The following is a 15,138-nucleotide window of genomic DNA, read 5'->3' as shown; positions in this document are numbered from 1 at the left end:
GCATCACTGGCTTAAAAATCATGCGATTAAAACAAAAACTTCTGGTCTGTCTTCTGACTGTTGAGGGGTGTGTGGGCAAAATTTACTCTTACTTGCACATACAAAAATGCATAGCGTCTCACTTAGCTGTCCAGAGGGAACTTATGTGCACCTCACTTTTAGGTTGGTGGTTGGAGGAATTATCATTCATCCATCTCCCTCCCCACCTACCTGCTCGACTCCCTTCCCCATCTCTCTCCCTAACCCTCTTAGTGTCCTGCTTCAGCCCCATTCTCCCTCCATCATTTTCTGTCTTACACCTGGTCTTTGCATTTAATTCCCCCGTAGTTCCTTCTGTTTCACTTTACTGTATCCTACCCCTTACTATCTGCCACCTCCAATTCCCCTGTACCCATCCTTCTCTTATCCCTCACATTCCCGTTAATGCCCTCACTCTCCCTCCTGCACCTTTTCAGTCTCTTCTGCGCCACATATTGAAATTGAAATAATTGGAGATATACCAATCTCCTAGAACTGGAAGGGACCTCACAAAAGGTCATCAAGTCCAGCCCCCTGCCTTCACTAGCAGGACTAAGTACTGATTTTTGCCCCAGATCCCTGGGTGGCCCACTCAAGGATTAAACTCACAACCCTGGGTTTAGCAGGCCAGTGCTCAAACCACTGAACTATCCCTCCTCCTACAGCCCTTGTTCTCCTGAACCCCCATTTCTCCTTCCTGACAATTTTACTCCATCTTCTATTCTGCCCTACATCTCCCTGCCCCTTCTCATCCTCTTTCCTGCCCCTCTCCTTTCCCCAGTCCCCCTGCTGTCTTGGCTTCACTTTCCTGACCCTAGGAGGCAACCATCTTTCCTGAAGGCAGCCAGAGTTCTGTCTCATTGGAAACAATGAGAGATGGCAGCCATTTCTACTGAAGGCACACGTAAGGTTAGCATATTTCAGGTTCCCAAAAAGAGGACACTGCAGCAGGGGAAAAGTTGGGTGGGGAGCTGGAGGGGGTATCTGCATCAGGAGTACTCACTGGAAGTGGGGGAAAGTGCCACTCCCTGTCACAGTGGTAGGGCAGCTGGCGCAAACCCAGGATGCAGCAACAGCTGTCAGTCAGGGCCTCCCTTCAGGACTCCCTCCTCAGAGCCTACAACTGTGGCTGCAGGGGAAAGGACCAATCAGCTGCGGATGCAGGGGAAGCAGCCCAATCATGGCTCTTTCTGAACTACAGCACCTGCTCCGCAAAAATCCAGGCCATTTCCTGTTATTTGAAAAATCCATAGGACAAGAGGACAGAGGCTCAAAAAAGAGGCAATGTCCTGGAAAGCCACATGCCAACTGGGTGTGTTGCATCTAGTGGCATCAAGACCACTTAGAGCAGTGGTCCCCAACCTTTTTCATCTGGCGGGTGCCAGACGACAAGCCACGGAGGACCGTGGCGGCAGACAAGCATCTACCGAAATTCCACCGACAAGCAGCAACGTCAATAAGCGTCGCTGCCGAAATGCCACCGACAAGCAGCAGCAACCAGAGGCGTCGCCACTGAAAATCGGAAGCATTTCAGCGGCGACGCCTGTGGATGACGCAGCTTGTCAGCGGCATTTCGACAGATGCTCATCCGCCGGCCAGTATATGGGCACACTTAGACACCCTGGTGGGTGCCTTGGCACCCACAGGCACCGTGTTGGGGACCCCTGACAGATAGAATGAGTCTGCTAACAGCCAGTTGGCTTTTGGCTCATGCATTTAGCTCCAACAGTCCAAGGTTCAATCCTGCCCGCCAACGACTGGGGTCTGTCAGTGTTACATATGCACAACCCCCTGAAAAAAGGCTGATGGGAAATGCCAGCCATCTTGACAGAGGACACCCTCTGGCTTTAACTAATAGCTCATTGCAGACATTTTAAATGGGAAAAAGTGAGTGAGTTTGATGCTGGGAATTGGGAGATCAAGAGCAACTAAAAGCGAAACATAGTAGGAGAATCATGATAAAATCATGATAGCTGACAACTCTGCAATTAGTTGTTAACAGTATGGAGCCTATGACACACAGATAAGCAGTGCTAATCTCATCAAGTAGCAGACAGTGGTACATACGTGTTAGTTTATTACAACACTTCCTCTTCTACAGACCCTATTACCCAATGATATCAAATCATTTAACAACCATTCATTCACTTTGAGAAATTATTGTCATTGTTTATTTAGTGGAGCACCCCAAGGCTACAATCATGAGCCTTTAGAGGCTCGTCTTTTGACCTACTGTGCCCCATGGCGCGTTCCAAATCCTCTCCTCCTGTGGTGCAGCTACAGACAGGAATTTCCTGGGCTGCAGCAGAGAAGCAGGGTTTATCCCTCCCTATGTGATCTTGAACATAACCTCGTTGTGTGTCAGTTTCCCTACCGGTGAAATGGAGCTAATACTGACCGGCTTCCCAGCTGTGCTATGAGAATAGCTGCACAGCATTTTGGAAAGAGGAAGTTCTATATCTGTAAGGAGGGGAAAGGGTGCATTTTCTCTGGCTTGGTAACCTTTGTGAGAAGAAGCTACAATAGCTCCTCCAAGCAGAAGAGAGTCAATGAAGCAGGGAATGTTGGGAGGCAGCCAACCCACATGGACTTTGCTTCAGCTTTGTGTGGTTGTGGCGTGAGGTGAATATTTTGAGATTATGCAGCATCTACCAGTGTCCGTGTTCCTCTGGGTATTGAAATTGGATCGTGAAATATTGTAACAAAGGTGTGTTGTACCGTGATGGGGTAATGCTGCAAACGAAACAGTGGGTTCAGTGCCAGATTGAGGGCTTGTTGCTTTTTTGCTGTTCTACTAGGCAAACTGGAAATTGTCCAGCCTGGCTCTCTCTCACGAAACACTGCGCTGCCCTAGGCAACCATTTGCTCTTCTGTATGGTAAATCCAGCCCTGGAATGGTTAAGTGATCAACATTCCGGTTTACACAATCCTCTGGCTTTCATTAATCCATTAAACAGCAACCTCAGAAAGGAAGATGGGCCGTGCAGAGTTCAGGGAGCACAATAGGACTGTAACTTATAGTGAATGGAAAGAGGACTCTTTATCTAGCTGCTTGACACAGACAGACCCTGCAATTCTCCCTGGCTCTCTACCTCACTGTAACATGAGCTTGGCCGCTAAATCCTGGCCTGATCTAAGCACTCATTAGTATTATCAATCCCAAGCATTTAACAGTCATGAGTCAGACCCCAAAATCATGAGATTTAAAAAATAATAATAATCCATTTGGGGCTAGTTTTATTTGCCTTTTGAGCCTTTAGGGAGCGCTCAGGTCACATTTTCAAGCTTCTTCTGCATCCACAATGGCTAGTAACACACTTAAAAAACCAGATTCTCACATAATCATATGCCGCCAGGCAATGGGGCTTTAAGAAACTCACCGAAAGGAACGCTGGCAGCCTGACAGCCTTTGAGTATTCAAACTTGAAGCCCTAATGTGATCATGAATATAGGCTTCATTGCACTGAACATAGGCTGGATTCAGTTCCTTCAGGAATAAAAGGGCTTTGAACTCCATATAGATGAAATCCCCGACCACCATGGGTCATCAGTGAGGGCTGAACCATGCGACCTTCAGCATAAAAAGCTGCAGCCTCTACCACTTAAGCTAAAGGAGTAGCTCCAGTGGTGAGCGTGAGCCGGTTCCCACCGGTGTGCGGGAACCGGTTGTTACATTTAGAAACCCTTTTAGAACCGGTTGTAAAGGGCTTTTAAATTTAACAAAAGCTCCAGCAGCTCCCTACCCTGCCCCTGGCCCCAGCTCACCTGGCTCCAGCTCTGCCTCTGCCTCCTCCCCTGAAGGCTCCCCCTCCGGGCTTCCCGCCAATCAGCTGTTAGCGCGGGAAGCCTTGGAGGGCTGAGAAGGAAGCAGCAGCTTCCTGCAGGTGAGCTGGGGCGGGGGGCACGAGGAGGGCTCTAGGCGCCGCGCGTCTCCGGGCCAGCCCCCGGCCCCGACTCCGACTCCGGCCGGCTGGGTGGCGCGGCTCCGGGCCGGGCGGCGGCTCCGGGCCGGCCCCCGGTCCTGACTCCGGCCGGCCGGGCGGCGCGGCTCTGGGCCAGCCCTAACTCCAGCCGGCTGGGCAGCGCGGCTCCGGGCCAGCCCCCGGCCCTGGGCCAGACCCCGGTCCCCGACTCCGGCCCAGCCCCTGATTCCAGGCCGGCCAGCAACTCTGGCCCCCAGCTCTGGGCTGGCCCCCAGCCCTGGGCCAGCCCCCGGTCCCCGACTCTGGCCCAGCCCTCGACTCTGGCCTGGCCAGTGGCTCTGGGCTGGCCCCCGACTCCGGGCCGGCCCCCGACTCCGGCCCCCAGCTCTGGGCTGGCCCCTGGTCCCGACTGCGAGCCGGCCCCCGATTTCGGGCTGGCCAGCAGCTCTGGCCCGGCACCCAAACTCCGGCCCGGCGCCCGCGGCTCCCAGCCCCGACTCTGGGTGGCACGGCCCCCATCTCCAGGCAGAGCAGTAAGGGGGGCAGGGAGCAGGGAGGGGATGTTGGATAGAGGGTGGATTAGGGTCAGGACTCGGGGCGGTCAGATTGCAGGGAACGGGGGAATTGAATGGGGGCCAGGGTCCCGGGGGGGCAGTCAGGAAGGACCAGGGGTTGGATGGGGCAGTCAGGGGCAGGGGTTCCAGGGGCAGTTGGGACAGAGAGAAGGGGTGGTTGGATGGGGCAGGGGTCCCGGGGGGCCATCAGGAATAAGAGAAGGGGTTGGATGGGGCAGCAGGGGGCAGTTAGGGGACAGGGAAGGGGGGTGGATGGGGCAGGGATCCTGGGGGTGGGGTGTCAAGGAATGTGGGAGGTTGGATGGGACAAGAGTCCCAGGGGGTGGGAGGGGATGACCCCCTCGTGGGGTGAGGAGGAGGGAACCGGTTGTTAATATTTTGGCAGCTCATCACTGAGTAGCTCCATTATGTTGTAGCAGTGGTGGGTTCTTATGTGGAGCCTCTAGCTACGAGAAGGGGAACCATAATACACAGTGAACCAACGGGTTGCTGAGCCTCTTAAGTACAGACAGCCAAGCCCCAGTAGGTTCTGTTAGGTAGAGGTCAAGTTTCACATAATCATGTTTTATTTGGAGGTTTGCTTACAATCAGCCTGCATTCGCTAAACAATGGAAGAACAGTTAAACAGGGAAACTCAGCCACAAATAAACATTATTACAACTGAAATAATTTTAAGAGGCAAATGTACTTTACTCCATTTCACCTCAGAGGCAGACTAAAGCTGAAGATATCGTCAAAGGGCTAGCATTCCATCGTTCCTGGATTTTAGTGTACGGAACATACAGGTACATATAAATATCTGTGCATCTCACTTCAAACTTAGAAATACATATATTCACAGAACATAAGAATATAAGAATGGCCATACTGGGTCATACCAATGGTCCATCTAGCCCAGTATCCTGTCTTCCAACATTGGCCAATGCCAGGTGCCCCAGAGGGAATGAACAGAACAGGAATCATCAAGTGATCTATCCTGTCACTCATTCCCAGCTTCTGGCAAACAGAGGCTGGGGACACCATCCCTGCCCATCCTAGCTAATAGCCATTGATGGACCTATCCTCCATGAACTTATCTAGTTCTTTTTTGAACACTGTTATAGTCTCATCCTTCACAGCATCCTCTGGCAAGGAGCTCCACAGGTTGACTGTGCGTTATCTGAAAAAATACTTCCCTTTGTTTGTTTTAAACCTGCTGCCTATTAATTTCATTTGGTGGCCCCTAGTTCTTGTGTTATGAGAAGGAGTAAATACCACTTCCTTACTTACTTTCTCCACACCAGTCATGATTTTATTGACCTCTATCATATCCCCCTTTAGTCGTCTCTTTTCCAAGCTGAAAAGTCCCAGTCTTATTAATCTCTCCTCATATGCCAGGTGTTCCATACCCCTATTCATTTTGTTGCCCTTTTCTGAACCATTTCCAATATATCCTTTTTCAGATGGGGCAACCCCATCTGCACGCAGTATTCAAGATGTGGGTGTACCATGGATTTAGATACAGGCAATATAATATTTTCTGTCTTATTATCTATCCCTCTCTTAATGATTCCCAACATTCTGTTCGCTTTTTTGACTGCCACTGCACATTGAGTGGATGTTTTCAGAGAACTATCCACTTCGTATGATTAGTGCCCTTAGAATGAATGCATGTCTATGAGGCCCCATCTTGCAAACACTGAACTCATGCAAGTAACTCCACTAATGTGAGTAATCCCATTGGATTATTCCTGTGCACCAGAGTTTGCAGAGTTAGGTCCCAAGTGACTAACTAACCTTTTTAGCCTGCAGCTTCAGCCTCTGGTGTTTGAAAGGTTCCCAGTGTGGCTGCCCATGACCAGTGGCTGAGAGCACTTGAACATCAGTTTGGTAAGTGGTTGCCGTAGTGCTTCGAAGCATTGGCTGCGGCCAGCCCCCATTGTGCCAGATGCTGCACACAGGCAGTGACAGACACTATATCCTGCCCTAAATAACTTAAAATCTAAATGGACAAAATACGGGAGAGGAAACAGAAGTGACATGGCTTGCCCAGAGTCACACAACAGCTCTGTGGCAGGGCAAGGGATTGAACTCCCATTTCCTAGCTGAGTCCCCTGCCTGCTAGGCCACACTGCCGCTCTATAATAGCACCTAGACTCACCACTGTTCAAGAAGTATTTTACTGCACTTTAGAACAGTATCTGCCCAGTGTCTCTCACCAACCCCTTCATGTTTTTATTATTTGGTTTAGCTAGATTTATATTCTGGCACTTGTGCATTGTAACAAACTGGCAGCGTACGCCCGAATCATCCAGCCCTATTTGCAGGGTCTGAGCCAGGGGTCTCAAACTCAAATGACCCCGAGGGCCGCATGAGGACTAGTGCATTGGCCCGAGGGCCGCATCACTGACACGCCCCCTTGCTGCCCCTGGCCCCACCCCCAATCCACCCCTTCCATGAGGCCCCGCCCCTGCCCTGTCTCTTCTCCACCTCCTCCCCTAAGCGCGCGCAGTTTTAATAAATATATACACTCAGTAATGCACCTCACTCAAAGGACAAAACACGCACTTAGATTTACTGCCTAAGGCTCTGGGAGGGAGTTTGGGTGGGGGAGGGGGTCTGGATGCAGGCTCTGTGCTCGATGCAGGCTCCAGGCTGCGGCAGGGGGTGGGGGTGCAGGCTTTGGGACGGAGTTTGGGGATAGGAGGGAGTGCAGGGGTGAGGGCTGTGGGGCTGAGGGCGAGGGGTACATGATGCAGGAGGGGGCTCAGGGCTAGGGAAGAGGGTTGGGCTGTGGGGTGAGGGCTGTGGATGAGGGGTTCATGATGCGAGGGGGCTCAGGGCTAGGGAAGAGGTTTGGGCTGTGGGGTGAGGGCTGTGGATGAGGGGTTCATGATGCGAGGGGGCTCAGGGCTAGGGAAGAGGGTTGGGCTGTGGGGTGAGGGCTGTGGATGAGGGGTTCATGATGCGAGGGGGCTCAGGGCTAGGGAAGAGGGTTGGGCTGTGGGGTGAGGGCTGTGGATGAGGGGTTCATGATGTGAGGGGGCTCAGGGCTAGGGAAGAGGTTTGGAGTGTGGGGTGAGGGCTGTGGATGAGGGGTTCATGATGTGGGGGCGCTCAGGGCTGGGGCAGAGGATTAGGGTGCGGGGGGATGAGGGGTTCATGATGTGGGGGCACTCAGGGCTGGGGCAGAGGATTAGGGTGTGGGGGGATGAGGGCTCTGGCTGGGGCTGAGGATTAGGGTGCAGGGGGATGAGGGGTTCATGATGTGGGGGTGCTCAGGGCTGGGGCTGAGGATTAGGGTGCGGGGGGAATGAGGGCTCTGGCTGGGGCTGAGGGTTTGGGGTTAGAGAGGCTCAGGGTAAGGGAAGCCTGCCTTGCCAGTACTGGCGGAGGGCAGGCACTAGGACCCTGCACCCTAATCCTCAGCCCCAGCCAGAGCCCTCATCCCCCCACACCCTAATCCTCTGCCCCAGCCCTGAGCGCCCCCACCTCATGAACCCCTCATCCCCCCGCACCCTAATCCTCTGCCCCAGCCCTGAGCGCCCCCACATCATGAACCCCTCATCCCCCCGCACCCTAATCCTCTGCCCCAGCCCTGAGCACTTCCCAGCCCGGCCCCGGCGGGTCCCGCTTCCCTTCCCCCGGCCCGGCCCCGGCGGGTCCCGCTTTCCCCCCCCCTTACCCGAGCGCGTCTCCGGCGGTCCCGCTCAGAGCCGCGTGGGGAGGGGGCGGGGCTGTGAGCTCCACGCCGAGCGCAGCGCTCAGCCCAGAGCTCCCAGCCCCGCCCCCTCCCCACGCGGCTCTGAGCGGGGCGGGGCTCAGGCGCTCGGACGGAGACTCGGCGCTCTATGCGCCGAGGCTCCAGGAGAGGGGTGGAGGCGGGAGCCTCCGCTTTTCTCTTGAGGGCCCTTGCGGAGCTCCCCTGGGGAGCTCCGCGGGCCGCAGGGAAGAGCTCCGCGGGCCGCATGCGGCCCGCGGGCCGCATGTTTGAGACCCCTGATTTAAAGCCTGATCCAAAGCCCACTGAAATCAGTGTGAAACTTCCGATCCACTTCAATGGATTTACACTGGTGTAAATCTAGATTAGCTACTGTGAAGACAAGATTTACACCAGTCTAGCCAAGAGCAAAATTTTTGCCCAATAAACATTTTAAAGGTGATTGCATTAATAGCCATTTAGCAAATATCCCTTCCCTATTCTGTAGGAAGTTCTGCACGTTCCCCTAGCCAAAGACAAATGACCACAGGTAAAGGAAGGAAATTAAAGATCTGAGCTGAATGTCTGAGCAGAGTGTATTGATGATGATCTGTCTGCAGAGACACTGCACCAATGAGCCTGGTCTTATAGCTCCCAGCAATAAATACCATATTACAGAAAATTCCTAATGCGCTCTAATAGAATGTGTCGTATGACATCCTTTAGTGGACTGAAACTGATTACCCTTACAGGAGGAAGTATTAGTCTCTGGGAGGCACAACAATCAGGGACAGCAGCTTTTTGACTGATGCTAGAGATTTCTGTCCAGCTAAACTGATAGCCAGTCACTGGCAGGCGTGATCGGTGACTCTGCAAAGCCTGCTGGTAAAATTCTCCTTAGATGGAACCATTTACACTCCTGAAAGCCATTAGCTTCTCGGGTTTCAACATCATTTGCCTAGCCAGCTAGTGGTGCCCGGGTTTAAAAGAACAGGACAAATAGGGAAGCAGATATTGTCGTAAAACTGTCCATGTTGCACAGCTTGAAATTACAAATCCAGACATCTGTAATTCAGGATGAATTTAAGTACTGATTACTATAGAACACACGTGATATGAATGAATGGAAGCTTTTTTTTTGCTAAAATACTGATTATATTTTATTTTTAGGAAAAGGAAGCCTCTTATGGACAGGGCACAGGACTAGGACTCAGGCGGCCCAGTTCAGTTCCTGATTTAGCCACAGACTTCCTGTGTGATCTTGTGCAAGTCACTTAACCTATTCTGTGTTCAGTGAGATGGAGATAGTCCTTCCCTACCTTACAGGGGTGTGGTGAGGATAAAATGCATTAATGATTCCAGGGTGCCCGTTCAGTACAGTGATAAGGACCAGCTAAATACACGGATATATACATCTACAGCTGAGCTTTAGGTAATTCATAAATAAGAAAAGTGAACCCAATTGTTCCCTAAATAAAACTTGGGCCACCTCACTGAAACCCTTTGAAGTGCTGAGTGCCCCCAACTTCCATTGAACTCAATAGGCATTGAGGGCACTCAGCACCTTGCAGGATCAGGCCTCTAACTTGGCAGCTTGCAATGGGATTTGTTGAACCATTTGCAATACATTCACCCTCATCCCAATGTGAAAACTCCTAAAATGTCAAATCATGGATAGAATGTATATTAAAAACTAGGCTGTCAAGCGATTAAAAAATGTATCACGATTAATCGTGCTGTTAAACAATAATAGAATACCATTTATTTAAATATTTTGGATGTTTTCTACATTTTCAAATATATTGATTTCAATTACAACACAGAATACAAAGTGTACAGTGCTCACTTTATATTTATTTTTTATGACAAATATTTGCACTGTAAAAAACAAAAGAAATTTTAATTAATTTAATACAAGTACTGTAGTGCAATCTCTTTATCATTAAAGTTGAACTTACAAATGTAGAATTATGTACAAAAAAACCCTGCATTCAAAAATAAAACAATGGAAAACTTTAGAGCCTACAAGTCCAATCAGTCCTATTTCTTGTTCAGCCAGTCGCTCAGACAAACAAGTTTGTTTACATTTGCAGAAGATAATGCTGCCTGTTTCTTGTTTACAATGTCACCTGAAAGTGAGAACAGGTGTTCGCATGGCACTGTTATAGCTGGCCTCACAAGATATTTACATGCCAGATGCGCTAAAGATTCATGTGTCCCTTGAAGCTTCAACCATCATTCCAGAGGACATGCATTCATGCTGATGACCGGTTCTGCTCAATAACAATCCAAAGCAGTTCGGACTGACGCATGTTCATTTTCATCATCTGAATCAGATGCCACAAGCAGAAGGTTGTTTTTCTTTTTTGGTGGTTTGGGTTCTGTAGTTTCTGCATCAGAGTTTTGCTCTTTTAAGACTTCTGAAAGCATGCTCCACACCCTGTCCCTCTCAGATTTTGGAAGGCACTTCAGATTCTTAAACCTTGGGTCAAGTGCTGTAGCTATCTTTAGAAATTTCATATTGGTATTGTGACGTTTCACTCCATGTTCCTTATGAAAATATGCTTATGATATGAATATGACATAACTGAGATGTACTTTATGCAAGATGGGTCTTGTAAGGTATCATTGGAAAGGTTATAATTTACTGAATGCGATTATCCAATTTGTATGCCTGTATCATTTCTGTATCTGAAGTTGGGAATATTGACAAGGTATCTGTATTTCAACTATGCTACTTTGGGTGACGCCTACTGCTAACACTTCAGGTACAACAACAGAAAAGCCAGACAGGGCTGATGACCCAACAGCAAGGACAATGAACCATGAAAAGGCTTGGCCTTCCTGCAGACGCTCCATACTGCCACTGCCACATAGATGCTCAGATACGACAGAGTCAGGTGGTCTTGTCACCTAATACTAAACATCACCTGGGACTTCTTGTAACTCTCCACTGGAAGGGAGGGGGGTCAAATTTGGGAAACAAAGGATTCCCGCCTTATGTAAATCCTGTTTAAGGGTGGGGAGGAAGGCAAACAGGACTCCTCCTGTCCATGGCCGGTCTGCCCAAGAAGAAAGACTGCTAAAGCCACCTGAAGGGAAGGCAGAGTCCAGACTGAGAGAGGGGGGTCCACTCTGAAAAGGAATATAACTGGAACTCTGAACCACAGAAACTTTGCAACCTGCCTAAAATAATATTTAGGGTAAGAAATTACATTTTGTAACCTATTTCTTACATATATTGAGCTTAGCTTGCGTATTTTGCTTTATTTGGTCAGTAATCTGCTTTGTTCTGCCTGTTATCTCTTATATTCACTTAAAAATCACCTTTTGTAGTTAATAAACTTATTGTTTGTTTATAATATAACCCAGTTTATGTGATTTCCAATGGGGGAGGGCAAGAAGTTGTGCCTATCTCCCTCCACATTGAGGGAGGGGGCAAATTTCATAAAACCTTTGGGTTTGTACCCATTAACGGGAATGGGCACCAGGGTGTTGGGACAAGCCCCTAAGGCTGAATCTTTCCAGAGCGGATCTGTCTCTGTGCAGCTGGGTGTGGCCTTGCCTGTCTGCTTGGCTGGAAGAGGCTTGTGAGCCTAACTCAGCAAGGTCAGGTAAAGGGGACCCAAGCTGGCAGAATAGGCTGACTCAGTGGCATACCAGCAGGGCCGGCTCCAGGCACCAGCTGAACAAGCTCGTGCTTGGGGCAGCAGATTCTAAGGGGCAGCTTCCCTCCAATCCTTTTTTTTTGCTTCGCCACTCCGCAGGTTATTTATTTATTTATTTTTCTTCGCCGCTTCAGCCGCCCCGCACTTTTTTTTTTTTTGGTTTGCCGCTCCAGCCGCCCTGTAGGGGGCGGTGGTGCGGAGGAGGGGAGTGCCCTGCTGGGAGCAGGCTGCGCACTCCGTCTGCAGGCGGCACAGCAGGAGGGGCCGCGTGGCGAGTGCCCCAGCTGAAGGAAGCCCTTCTCTCTCTCCATCCCCCACTCCCTGACCCTCCCCCTGCTAGCCGGGGCGTGCACTCCGCTGCCCAGGGCATGTCTGCATTGCAGGGAGTCTCCCTGCACCCTGGCTCCGGCCGTCCTGCAGTTTTTTGGGGTTTTTTTGCTTGGGGCGGCAAAAAAGCCAGAGCTGGCCCTGCATCCCAGTACATCAGGTGACACCCCAAAGGGCCCAAACCTGTCACAGGTATCTTCTCTGTATTTTGACAAATCTGCAGTGAAAGCGTTCTTAAAACAAACAACATGTGCTGGGCCATCATCCGAGACTGCTATAACATGAAATATATGGCAGAATGCAGGTAAAACAGAGCAGGAAACATACAATTCTCCCCCAAGGAGTTCAGTCACAAATTTAATAAACACATTATTTTTTTAACAAGTGTCATCAGCATGGACGCACGTCCTCTGGAACGATGGCTGAAGCATGAAGAGGCATATGAATCTTTAGCGCATCTGGCACGTAAATATCTTGCTACGACAGTACCATGCAAATGCCTGTTCTCAACTTTCAGGTGACTTTGTAATTAAGAAGTGGGCAGCATTATCTCCCCTAAATGAAAACAAACTTGTTTCTTTTAGTGATTGGCAGAATAAGAAGTAGGACTCAGTAGACGTGCAGGCTCTAAAGTTTTACATTGTTTTGTTTTTGAGTGCAGTTATGTAACAAAAAACTACATTTGTAAGTTCAACTTTAATGATAAAACTACATTTGTAAGTTCAACTTTAATGCACTACAGTACTTGTATTAGATTAATTGAAATTTATTTTGTGTTTTACAGGACAAATATATGTAATAAAAATAATATAAAGTGAGCACTGTACACTTTGTATTCTGTGTTGTAACTGAAATGGATACATTTGAAAACTTAGAAAAATATCCAAAAGTATTTAATACATTTCAATTGGCATTCCATTGTTTAATCGTGCGATTAATCGCGATTTTTTAAAATCGCAATTAATTTTTTTGAGTTAATCGCGTGAATTAACTGCAATTAATCGACAGCCCTATTAAAAACAAAAGATAACAGCATCTAGCCCTCAGCACTGGGACAGAATACTGGACTTCCAACTACGGCTGGTCCCTTGCCTCCCCATTTTGATGCTATAACATTTTATAGAGATATTGTAAAATTGCTCTTATAATTTCCACTTTCCAGTGTTCTCTGATGTGACTGAGCCTGACTGCAGACAGGCACAGCTGCTGCCATGAACTGAAGGGTCAAGTCCTGCCTGCTTCTAGCTGCTGCTTTCAATAGCTGCTCAAGATGAAATTTACACACAGGCATTCTGCCCACCTGTAACAAATGCAATGTGTGTCTGGAATAGCTGGACCCTGCTTATAGCAGGTAGGATAGAAACCTATGGGTGACAATTCATAGATCTCCTCATTCTAATTCATAGACAACTGAAGAAAATATGCATGAACCATCACTCACCACAGCTTTTTTCATAGGGGCAATAGACTTTGTCAAACTAAAAGCTGTTTCAAAACCAGCCACATCTCCATTGCCCAGGGAAGCCGTAAGCCCTGCGCATTAAATTTAGAAGTTAATGTCCTGACGGCCTAAGAAATATTCCAGCAATTCTTTTTGCTTCATCCAAAGGGAATAACTGATCACAATCTCTGCCTTGCTACCAGGCTAGAAGGAAAAAGTTGCATGCATTAATTTGTAGAAGGCTGGAGTGCAGTGGGGAGCAGCCAGCTCCGGGTAGAAGAATGTGGCAAGAAAGCTTGTTAGAATTACTTTTCAGCTTCTATAATGTATTATTGAACCTTTTTAACAAGCTTGCTATCAATTGCTTTTATTATCTCTCCCAGCAGACAGTCAGGGTTGCTGGAAAGCAGCCAAGCCCCATCTACACTAGCTTCACTGCTGTGTTTAAAAATCACATTAAAAACAGAATTCCTGATCAGCCTGTTTAGAACAGTCTGGCCAGCTAGCATGTGGATGGAGCAGAGCATGTTAAAAACCTTTCTCTAAAGCAGTGTTTTAGCCTGGCCCAGCACAGAGTTTTTCAAAGTATTGCTTGGCCCTCCCCATTCTAAATTACAACACAGGGTAGTTGCAAACAATGCTCAAACACAACTCTGAAGTCAGCAAAGATAGTACCTAGGACGATGCAGTCCAGGGAACCTGCATTGGCAGCATTCTGTAGAGAGAAGAATAATGTTGCCCTTTGGAGATGATTCCTGTGGCAACGACACATTAAGGTTTGCAAATGTAAACAAACTTGTTTGTCTGAGTGATTGGCTGAACAAGAAGTAGGACTGAGTGGACTGAGGTGAATTGAAAAATCATTTTTACAGTGCAAATATTTGTAATAAAAATAATAATATAAAGTGAGCACTATGCATTTTGTATTCTGTGTGGTAACTGAAATAAATATATTTGAAAATGTAGAAAATGTCAAAAAATATTTAAATAAATGGTATTCTATTATGGTTTAATGGTGCAATTAATCGCAATTAGTTTTTTTAATATCTTGACAGCCCTAGTTTAGATCCAGGGTTCTGGTCCAGACCCATCTGTATTTTTATTTAATTTTGTTAAAAAAAGAATTCTGGACAAACTTAGCAAGACGTCTTCCGAAGCTCCATATATCTTAGGAAGTCGTCTTAGGGAAAAAAAACTTCCACTGAAAAGAAAATGTTATTTCCCTCTACCCCTACTCTTGTTATTTCTCTTCTCTCTCTGGCTATTATCATATCACTTTGCCCCAGGGTAAAATTGTTAGCTCAGGGTCATTCCCTGACCTAGCAATACAAGGAATTGCTCCCTGCTCATAGGAGATTGTTAATAATCTGCCTGCAGCCTAGGACTGAATGTCTGCTCCCAAATTGGACTCTCTGGCCGTTAATAAAATCTGCTGCTTCTGTACTGACAGGAAGCCTCTCCAGTAGGTGAATCATGCGGTGCACTGAGACCAAATGAACAGAGACGC

General features: G+C 48.4%; 1 protein-coding gene across 8 annotated transcripts in view; it reads right to left on the bottom strand.

Moving 5' to 3' along the window:
* The window catches only part of SENP5 (SUMO specific peptidase 5), a 79,185-nt gene that overhangs the window by 33,293 nt on the left and 30,754 nt on the right, over nucleotides 1-15,138 (bottom strand). For 7 of the 8 annotated variants that reach the window (XM_045031382.1, XM_045031383.1, XM_045031384.1 and 4 more), the window contains one exon: nucleotides 14,307-14,386. The exons of the other annotated variant lie outside the window; for it this stretch is intronic. The gene's annotated coding sequence lies outside the window, so the exon portion shown is untranslated. The remainder of the gene's footprint in view (nucleotides 1-14,306; nucleotides 14,387-15,138) is intronic. 8 annotated transcript variants of the gene reach the window in all.

Source organism: Mauremys mutica, chromosome 9, assembly GCF_020497125.1.
Source record: "Mauremys mutica isolate MM-2020 ecotype Southern chromosome 9, ASM2049712v1, whole genome shotgun sequence".
Taxonomy (NCBI): Eukaryota; Metazoa; Chordata; order Testudines; family Geoemydidae; genus Mauremys; species Mauremys mutica.
This window is presented reverse-complemented; position numbering and strand designations above follow the sequence as displayed.